This window comes from Astatotilapia calliptera, chromosome 7 (genome assembly GCF_964374335.1).
Source record: "Astatotilapia calliptera chromosome 7, fAstCal68.1, whole genome shotgun sequence".
NCBI lineage: Eukaryota > Metazoa > Chordata > Actinopteri > Cichliformes > Cichlidae > Astatotilapia > Astatotilapia calliptera.
This window is the reverse complement of record NC_137428.1, coordinates 9,151,661-9,161,866: the sequence shown is the minus strand read 5'-3', so window position 1 is coordinate 9,161,866 and position 10,206 is coordinate 9,151,661. Positions and strand designations below refer to the sequence as shown.

The window sequence follows — 10,206 nt, the reverse complement described above, 5'->3', positions numbered from 1 at the left end:
CATTTACTGTGACCATATTTAATGTTACCTTGTTGTTATTATTATTGCTACCTGTTGTTTTTGATGATTCGGGGGCGACAGCTCCGTGTCCTGGGAGGGTGAGCTGCTGAGCTGGGAACGAGGTGGTGTGTCATTTGAAGCCTTATGTTTATTGCGACACAAGCAAACCAGAAAGAAGAGGCAAGCGATAACCAATGGGATGGCAACTGCAGGTATTAAAATAAACAGGATCTCCTTCCTGGGGTTTTCTTGTGTTTCATTCTTCTTCTGATAGTAATCTGTATTATTACATCATATATAAGTATATGTATGTATGTAGATATATATAGATAGATGGCTATGGATATAGATAAATAGACTTACATATATAAGTACTTATCTATTTCTTAGTCTATATTTCTTCTATTTTTGCATAGCATTATTGCTGTTAGGTATGCTGTGTGTGTTCATTTGTTCCTGCCTTGTGTACTCTGCTGCAGTAACAATTTGAATTTCCCAACTCTGGGACTAACAAAGGTTTTCTTATCTGAAATGTATCTAAACCCAGCTGATATCTGGCTACATTTTCTGCTGAGCATCCAAATCACACTGAAGTTTACACACTGTATAATGCCTGATTTCTTGTAAATATTTAGCGATGGCCTTATGAAATATATTTTGATAAAATGTTTATCAGGCCACAGTGAACAATGGAAAATAAACAAAATTAAAACAAATAATTAAAAACACTGAAAAACACTCAAAAATATATTTTTTTAGAGATGTCTTAACCTGGTTATGCTGTACCATCCAGACGTGTATGTGCGCCGGACCCGCGTGATTTGAGACTTCCTGCCATCTTTAGCAGGTAATAAACTCCCGCCAAAGCAAAAAGTTGCTCTGAGTGAATTCAGTCGTTGTTAATGAGTAAATTTTTAGTGTTTTTATTTGGATTGTTTTCTGGTTGTTTGTTGCACACGGACATGTTCACAGACGTGTTTTCGTGAGCAACACTGTTCATACTCCGAGACCGTAGCGGGAAACTGTTGGTTGCCTAGCAGCAGTTAACGAAAAGACCGGAAGTGACTGTGCTTCAACTAGAAAACTTTTGCGTTTATCCTCTTTTTCCCGAGTATCAGACAAACTCGTTTAGCAGCGTGCTTTACCTTTGAGTTAGCTGAACTTCTGGTGGTTTGTTGGTGGATTTAAGGAGGTTAAATGGATGAAAAAAAGTTATCTTTCAGCTAGCTCTTGTTGCGCAGATACAGCAATGCATGATGGGAAATTCTCCCGGTATTTGTAAAGCTAAATAACCTTATGGGGCTCTGTTGGAAACTGCTTCATGTGTATATATAAATAGTGTGTAGTCCCAGCTTCCTACAGGCTGTGTTTGTGTTGATTTTGAGATTGTGAGCACCGTGAGTGTGCAGGGTTTGTGTGTGAAAGACTGCCCCATACGTGAGCTAAAGAATTCATACTTACCTGGTAGGAGAGATACCATGATCACGAAGGTGGTTCTCTCAGGCCGAGGCTCAGCCATTGCACTCTGGCTTTGCTGACAGCCTGCAAATTCCCCAAATGTGGGAATCTCGACTACATAATTTCTGGTAGTGGGGACTGCGTTCGCGCTCTCCCCTCATCATATGTTGAAAGAAAAATGAGTGGGAATGTTTGCGCTTATTTTCAATGACGACATCATGCAATCTTCTGGCTTCCTAACTACAGTTTTATCAGTGAGTCCAGGGTAAGCAGGAGAGGAGGAGGGGATGCTGTCTTATTTAAAAAAGTCTGTGCAGCATTTGGGAGGCCTGTAAACATTAACAAACACAACTTTGGATGGGGCCTTCAGCTGTAAAGCCACATATTCAAAAGACTGAAAACTTCCAGGAGACAGCTGCTTACATTGAAATGATTCATTAATGACCTCAGTGAACTGCTGTCTGTGATCTGTGTTGATTTCGACTGTGTAATTATTGTTGGGGATTTTAACATCCATGTGGACAACCCTCAGGACAAAGGGACTAAAGACCTGAGTAACACTCTGGGCAACTTTGGGCTGACTCAGCATGTAACAGAGGCCACACATAATAGAGGACACACTCTTGACCTACTGATCTCCAAGCCTGAGCATTTCAAACATTGCTGTGTCTGATGTGGGCTTATCTGATCATTACTGTGTTTTCTTTGAAAGTAAAATCTCAGCCCACACAAATATATCAACAGCAGTGATCACAAAACGGTGTATAACTGAACACAGTGGTGAGATCTTTAACCAGGTCTTCCCATTAACACCTGACCTGTCCAAAGGTTCAGTCAATGAGCTCGTCAATAGCTTTAAGGCAAAACTGTTAAATGTAATGGATACTATTGCCCCCATTAAGGTGAAGGTTATCTCTGGAAGGAAAAAGTCTCCATGGAGAAACTCCACACTGGTGAAAAATGAAAAAAGAGAGTGTAGGAAAGCTGAGCGCAGATGGAGAAAAACAAACCTCCAGGTTCACTATGACATCTATAAAGAGAAACTTCACAATTATAATTTACAACTGAGGAGTGCAAGAAAGTCCTACTTCTCTGACATCATCACTAAAAACAGCCATAATGCTCGGGTCTTATTTTCTACAGTTGACAGGCTAACAAACCCTCCTGTGCCAGTGGCAGCTGAACTTCATTCGACCATGGCCTGCAATGACTTTGCCAAATTCTTCACAGACAAAATCCAAAAGATTAGACAAGCAGTTGGTACATCAACAGCAGATCCAGGATATGTACTGTGTCCACTGAAAAACTGTTTAAACACCATCAAAGAGTTTCACCCGATTAACAGCAAAGACCTGGAGGACATCTTAGGTCAACTGAACTCCTCCTCTTGCTGTTTAGATGTCCTGCCAACAAGTTTTTTCAAAAAGGTCTCAAAGACTTTAGAGTCAGACCTGTTACAGATCGTCGACTTTTCCTTAATGTCAGGTGTGTTTCCAGAACCACTAAAAACTGCTGTAATCAAACCTATACTGAAAAAGGACAATCTTGACAAGACACAAATGAAAAACTACAGGCCGATCTCAAATCTCCCATTTTTAAGTAAGATCATTGAAAAAGCAGTTTCTCAACAGCTCAATTACTTCTTAAAACAGAATAATTGCTACGATGCCTTCCAGTCAGGTTTTAGACAGAACCACAGCACTGAAACCGCTCTGACCAAAGTGTTTAATGACATATGTCTGAATACAGACAGTGGAAAAATGTCAGTCTTAGTTTTACTGGATCTCAGTGCAGCATTTGATACAGTTGACCACAACATATTACTCAAACGACTGGAGAACTGGGCAGGTCTTTCAGGAACTGTACTAAACTGGTTCAAAACATACTTAGAAAACAGGAAATACTTTGTATCAATAGGTAACTTCACATCTGAGCAGACAAGTATCACATGTGGAGTTCCCCAAGGTTCCATCTTGGGACCCCCTCTGTTTAACATCTACATGCTCCCACTGGCACAGATTATAAAGAACAACAAAATAAACTATCACAGCTATGCAGATGACACACAAATATATATCACAATGTCACCAGGAGACCGAGGCCCTGTACAGGCTCTTGGTAAATGCATTGAGGAAATTAATGACTGGTTGTGCCACAATTTTCTCCAACTAAACAAAAACAAAACTGAGGTAATAGTCTTTGGCGCCAAAGAAAAACGATTACAGGTCACCAGAGAACTTCAATCTATACATCTAAAAACCACAAACCAGGCGAGAAATTTGGGTGTAGTGATGGATGCAGACCTAAACTTAGAAAAACACATTAAGACGATAACAAAGTCAGCTTACTATCACCTCAAGAATATATCAAGGATAAAAGATCTGATGTCTCAACAGGACCTGGAAAAACTAGTCCATGCATTCATCTTTAGTAGGCTTGATTACTGTAACAGCATCTTTACAGGTCTACCTAAAAAATCAGTCAGACAACTACAGCTCATTCAGAACTCTGCTGCTCGAGTCCTCACTAAGACCAAAAAAGTGGACCACATCAGTCCAGCTCTGAGGTCTTTACACTGGCTGCCTGTCCGTCAGAGGATAGACTTTAAAGTTCTGATGCTGGCCTATAAAGCTCTGAATGGTTTAGGACCAAAATACATCAATGACCTCCTGACCCAGTATGAACCTTCCAGATCCCTCAGGTCATCTGGATCTGGTCTTTTATCAGTTCCCAGAGTCAGAACCAGACACGGAGAAGCTGCATTCAGCTTTTATGCTCCTTATATCTGGAACAAACTCCCAGAAAGCCTCAGATCAGCTGAAACACTCAGTTTATTTAAATCCAGGTTGAAGACTCACCTGTTCTCAGCTGCATTTGAATAAAGCACCAAATCCACACTTTTAAGCTTAAATTTCAAAACTTACATTAACTACTGATTTTATCTACTGTTCTGATTTTATCTGTTTTGATTTTACATACTGCTTTGTTTGTTTGTTTGTTTGTTTGTTTGTTTGTTTGTTTGTTTGTTTGTTTGTTTGTTTGTTTGTTTGTTTGTTTGTTTGTTTGTTTGTTAAGTGGGTTAGAGCTCTGGGTAGCTCCCCAGCTGGGTCTAGACTGGGTCTAGAGAGTATTTTAAATTCAGGGAATTTAAAATAGAAAGTAGCTCGTCCACAGAAGGACTGGTAGCTCCCCTTACGATAAGGGTTCAGATCGCGCGAACAGGTGTGAAATGTGTGTGTTTAGTTAGTTAGTTTGTTTGCTTGTTTTAATCAATTTTAAATCATACTTTTTATTTGTTTTTGTTTCTAATGTCTCTCTAAAGCACTTTGAATCACCTTGTTGTTGAATTGTGCTATACAAATAAATTTGCCTTGCCTTGCCTTTGTTCAAAATCACTACCCTTTCAGCTTGTTCGTGGCCACCAACAGATTAGGTCTGTTATTTTCATGTTTATTTTGCCATTTTATCTGCATAAAGCTTTTAAGTAACTTCAGTTCTTTTCATAAATATAAAATAATTATTACTTTTTACATTTTTAACCCTTTAAACACCAGTTTGTTTGTCCACTGCGACTAGCTGGAAGACAACCTCAAATCTTGCAATTTTATATAATTGAGTTGCTACTGAAATTTCTTGTATTATTAATAGTAGAGTATGGGTCATGTAATTGATTCACATCAACATTGATTATAATGCATTGTTATTTTTGTGCAGAGAGAGCAAAAACATGAAAACTCCCTCTCAGCTTGTTCGTGGCCAAAAATGGCCACCCCTTGTTTACAACTACAAAATGCTATAAAATTCATATATATTAAGAAAAATTTCCACTTTTTTTTACTTGATTTTTTAGATTAGCATCAGTGCTGTTCATGAAAATCAAAATTTCATTCAAATTCAGAATTCTAACCCTTTAAATACCAGTTAGATCACATAATCCTAGGAACTCATAAATGGAAAAAATCACAAAACCCCAATTTTTTTCCAAATAAAACATGCAAACTGAATTATTTTCTAACCATGATGGAGGTTAGATGCATAGCAATAAGTAAAAGTATCAATGAGTTTTATGTATCTTTGTTTTTTTTGGTGCAGTAACAGAAAAACAAAAAAACTCCCTCTCAGCTTGTTCGTGGCCAAAAATGGCCACCCCTGTTTACGTTTACAAAATACTATAAAATTAATATATATTAAAACATTTTTCTACTTTCATTGACTTGACATTTCACACCTGAGCCTCAACTCTCGTGGCCCGGTACCAAAGGACTCACGGACCGGGGGTTGGGGACCGCTGATCCAGATGAAGACGTGAGCCAAAGATCCTTTAAGTTTCATCTGATGAACTTACCTTTTCCTACATATGAAAAATGATGTGGTGTGAAGTAAATCGGGTTTGTATATATGTAGCCTCAGATGAGCATGAAATTTCATTTTTGACCTGCTTAATAGCAGTCTCAAATATTAAAGTCTTGGTGTTACAAAATCAATTGACATGTGCAGCAGCTGAAATATGACACCAAAGGCCACTCTTAATACAGACAGAAGTCGGGTAGTCAAAAATCTCTTATTCTGCTTTTTGTATTCTGAACTTCTTGAGTGGACAGCCAACAATCCTACAAATAGACTAGAGGATGTGCTTGAAATGTTTGTTAAAACAAATAACTGGACCTTACTTGTTAAGCTCAATGTTCTGACTGTCACATGGAGTCTTTCAGGTTGTTTTACGTTTACTATCACAAATGAATGTTTTTTTCCCCTAATGAATATACATTTTAGGTCTAAAGTGTCTAAAATCTGCAGTTTTGGAATTTTTCATGTGGATAACAAAATTAAAAAACAGAAAAAAAACACTCCAAAAAAAAACAAGTGATACATGTCACGAAGGACTGACATAATTTGATTCATAAGACTTTATTTGATATTCACACACACCATATTAACGGTTTCAGATAGTTCATCAGCCATATTGATCAGTCTAAGGCAGGTGGTTTTGTATGCTGAATAAAAATCCTGTCGACAAACGTCAAATGTTACGTACGGTTCAAAATGACTCCCGTACAAGACTGTAGTAAGGTCTACTATTGACCAGTAAGAAACCACCACACTCACACTGCAATGGGGTCCACAAGATTTAGTTTTCTTCGTCCAAGTCAGACTACAGGCTGAGGACACAACTCCGGCCTGGAATCCAAGGCCCAAAGCCATGAACTTCTTCTTTTTGCATGTTGTTGTAAGTTAAAATCCTAATAAAACATCTAATTATATATTTACCTGCTGACTGCAAAACAGCCACCACACCTCCGGCTGTCACTTCTCCTCCATTAGAAGCTGCAGCAGACGACATCATGCCTGCAGCGCAGGAGCCTGCAGCTATTCCAGCTGAGTTGAAACCTGCAGCTCCCAGAAGAGCAGGAGCAGTGACTACAGCACCTACTGCAGGAAGACAAGACATGTATCAGACATGGATCGGGCTTTGATTCAAATTAGTTAAAGATAAATAAACTGCTTACTTGCTCCTGCAGCAGTACACACAGCTGTCACTATAACACAACATAAGAACACACATTAACATCTAACTGGGCCATAGCTCAGCACACAGCTGATCAAGGATTTAGATCAAGTAACTGAGCTACAGAGAAGACGGGGAGGCTCTACGCTACGATGGAGTTTTAGAGCCACAAGAAAAAAGTTGTTGATATGGACATTACTGTCCCACAACAAACTGCTATAATTACTGTTTCTGCTACAAAATTCCTTATTTAGATGAGTTAGTGAAACAAATTGATCAGCCATTGTGTGATACAACATTCAACTTCTTTATTACACGAGGATGTAACCATCGATAACCTTGCATCTGTCCATTAGATCGTGGCTCAAGAGTTGGCAGTTTGTCTTGTAATTGGAAGGTTGCCGGTTCAAGCCACGGCTCGGACAGTCTTGGTCGTTGTGTCCTTGGGCAAGACACTTCACCTACCGCCTACTAGTAGAGGCCAGAGGGCCCGATGGCGTGATATGGCAGCCTCGCTTCTGTCGGCCTGCCTCAGGGCAGCTGTGGCTACAACTGTAGCTTGCCTCCACTAGTGTGTGAATGTGAGAGTGAACGAATAGTGGAATTGTAAAGCGCTTTGAGGGTCTTGAAAAGCGCTATATAAATGCAATCCATTATTATTATTACCAGCCCTTTTTTGGTACAACCTAATACTTATCACCACACTGCGTTTATGAGCTAAAACCAGGGAGTTTTAGCTCATGAGCTAAAACTCCTGGTGAAAAGCATTTTAAAGTTGTGTTCTGGTTATTTTAGCTCATGTTTCCTTCTTGCTAAAACCAATTCTGAAGTACGGTTTCACCAACTCAGATGATATACAGTAGCAACCATGGCAGCTTGCCTTGAGACAGCTGTAATCTCCACATTTTGACTTTATTCTCAAAATGATCGATAATACCTTTCTTAACTTTGCCCTAATACTACATCGTATTATCCTCACTGCAGCACAGTTACATGTAATTGTTTCAGGAAGAAACACTTGGTTACTGATCATCAGGATGCTTCACAATGAATACATGTATTGATATGTATTTATGAGTTTTAGAGACAAAAATAAATAAATAAGCAAATAGGTTTGTTACCTGCCCGGCTGTGATGGCTAAGGCTGTCACTGAAACACAAGAAAGAAAATAAAAGATCTCACCACAGCTCAGTCTGGAATAATTAAGACATTATCTGTAATGCTAGAATCATCAACTCATATAATGTAGAGATGATCTGAAAAAGGCAGCTGTACTCACACTGTATATACATAACACTATTTATACCAATTCCATGTGCAATACTCAACTGTATATACATAACACTATTTATTACATATTACTTACGTCTTGTATATTGTACATTTTATATATATATATATATATATATATATATATATATATATATATGTTTTTCCTCATGTTAATACTGTCCATATGCGCTGCAGAACTGTACCCCCCCCCCCCCCCCCCAGCATGTTTACACTGAGTATGAGATGCTCTGTACAACTGTATAGTGACAATAAAGGCATTCTATTCTATTCTATTCTATTCTATTCTATAGACCCATTGTTCCACTCAGGATGAGGAACCTAAGATTGGACTGTGTCTTAAACAGAAGTGAGCATCAGCTGTTATTTCCTGGATAATGAAACTGAATGGGCGTCACTGGGTCTATGAAGTAAATAAACTTCCTTTAGTCATCATAGAACAAGTGATTGTGAGGCTGGATCTCAGGAGGTTTGACATAGTTATTTATTTTATTTATTTTATGTTTTTTATTATGTATTTCACACACATGTGTTATTTCAAGGATTGTTCTTTCTATTTTAATCCTTATGTTAAATCAACTGCTTAAAATAAACACAAACAAAAAGGAGGTTATGATACGGAGCGTGTTTGAATGTTATTTGGGTCACTGAAAATGTGTCTGCATTATGTGTGTCCATTCTTTGGGGTGTGGTATGCAACAGAAGAAAGACCGCAGGTACCAATTAGTGTAGAATTTCCTCACATACTTGAGTCATACCTTGATTCTGGTTTAATCTTGTTAAGAAAAATAGTGAGAAACAGAAATGGAAATAAAATGGGTGAGTATAAAAGGCTTATCACAGCAGACACAAGAGCAGAAGGTGAGAGGAGTTATAAAAACAACCAACGTCTGAGAAGCCCTGGACAGGAGATCCTATGAAATGGCAGCACTGGAGATCATGACAAGACACACGTTCAGGAAAGTTTATTACACTGCATTTAATCCCAGTCATTTTCAGAGAGAGATTAAAGGTTGAAGACTGATTTATAACAAGTCCCCACACAAACATAGATAAAGCACTAAAAGTGCCTCACTGACGAGCAAGAAGTGCAATAAATAACTGAGAAGTGATACATGCTGTATGGGCGTCGCACATATGACGAGTTAGGAGTGAGAACGTGTTGATCTGCAGGGAAGCAGGAGACTGTTGTTATAGAGTGGATTGAGGATTTTTATTCTTTATTTCTATTTTTCAAGACTTTGTGAATTGTCTTTTTTTTAAATAACTTGGCTTACCCTTTTTGGTTTTGTTAATATTGGCAATAGTGTGAAGTACTATTGTTGGGTTAGAATATATTTATTATATAGGTCATCCAGTTAAGGTAAATGTCATGTTTTGAATTGTTAGAATCTGATGAGCATTATTTTCTTTTCTTTTTTGTTGTTTTGTTTTTCTGTTTTCCCCCTGAGAGATTACCACCTTAACGTGGTCAGGCGATGTGATGGCTGCAGTTACAGCCACACAGTGGTAATATCAGTGTAGAGGCTTACACACAACACTGCATCCACATTGGTCTTTCTTTAAATATAAGGTTTAATTTACAGGATAATAAATAACTGGTTTTGGTCTCAGTTAGGTTTTTGTGTGTTTTACCCCTTTTTGTGATTTTTGTGGGCTGATCAGCCACTATTTAAGTTTCCCCCGTTGTCTTCTTTAGTGAGGTCAGTTTGTTTGAGGTATCAGTATTGGTTGTTGCTAACTTTGAGTAGAGTTCTGTTATTTTGACCTCTTTTATGGGCACATATGATTTTTTTTTTTTGTATAATTTAACCAACTATGTTGTTGGGTTAAATAAATAAAAAAATGGGGGGGGGGGGGGGGGGGGGGGGGGCTGTACTGCAGTGGCCCTGAGAGGCCAAACGCAAACCATCAAAAAGGAAAGTTATGAGTTTAATGTTAAAATACGAGA

At 38.4% G+C, this 10,206-nt stretch overlaps 1 non-coding gene across 1 annotated transcript; it reads left to right on the top strand.

Moving 5' to 3' along the window:
• Positions 1–1,453: 1,453 nt before the first annotated feature.
• On the top strand, positions 1,454–1,617 carry LOC145430243 (U1 spliceosomal RNA). Its single transcript, XR_013910708.1, has one exon. It is a non-coding gene; the product is annotated as a U1 spliceosomal RNA (small nuclear RNA).
• The last annotated feature ends 8,589 nt before the right edge of the window (positions 1,618–10,206 follow it).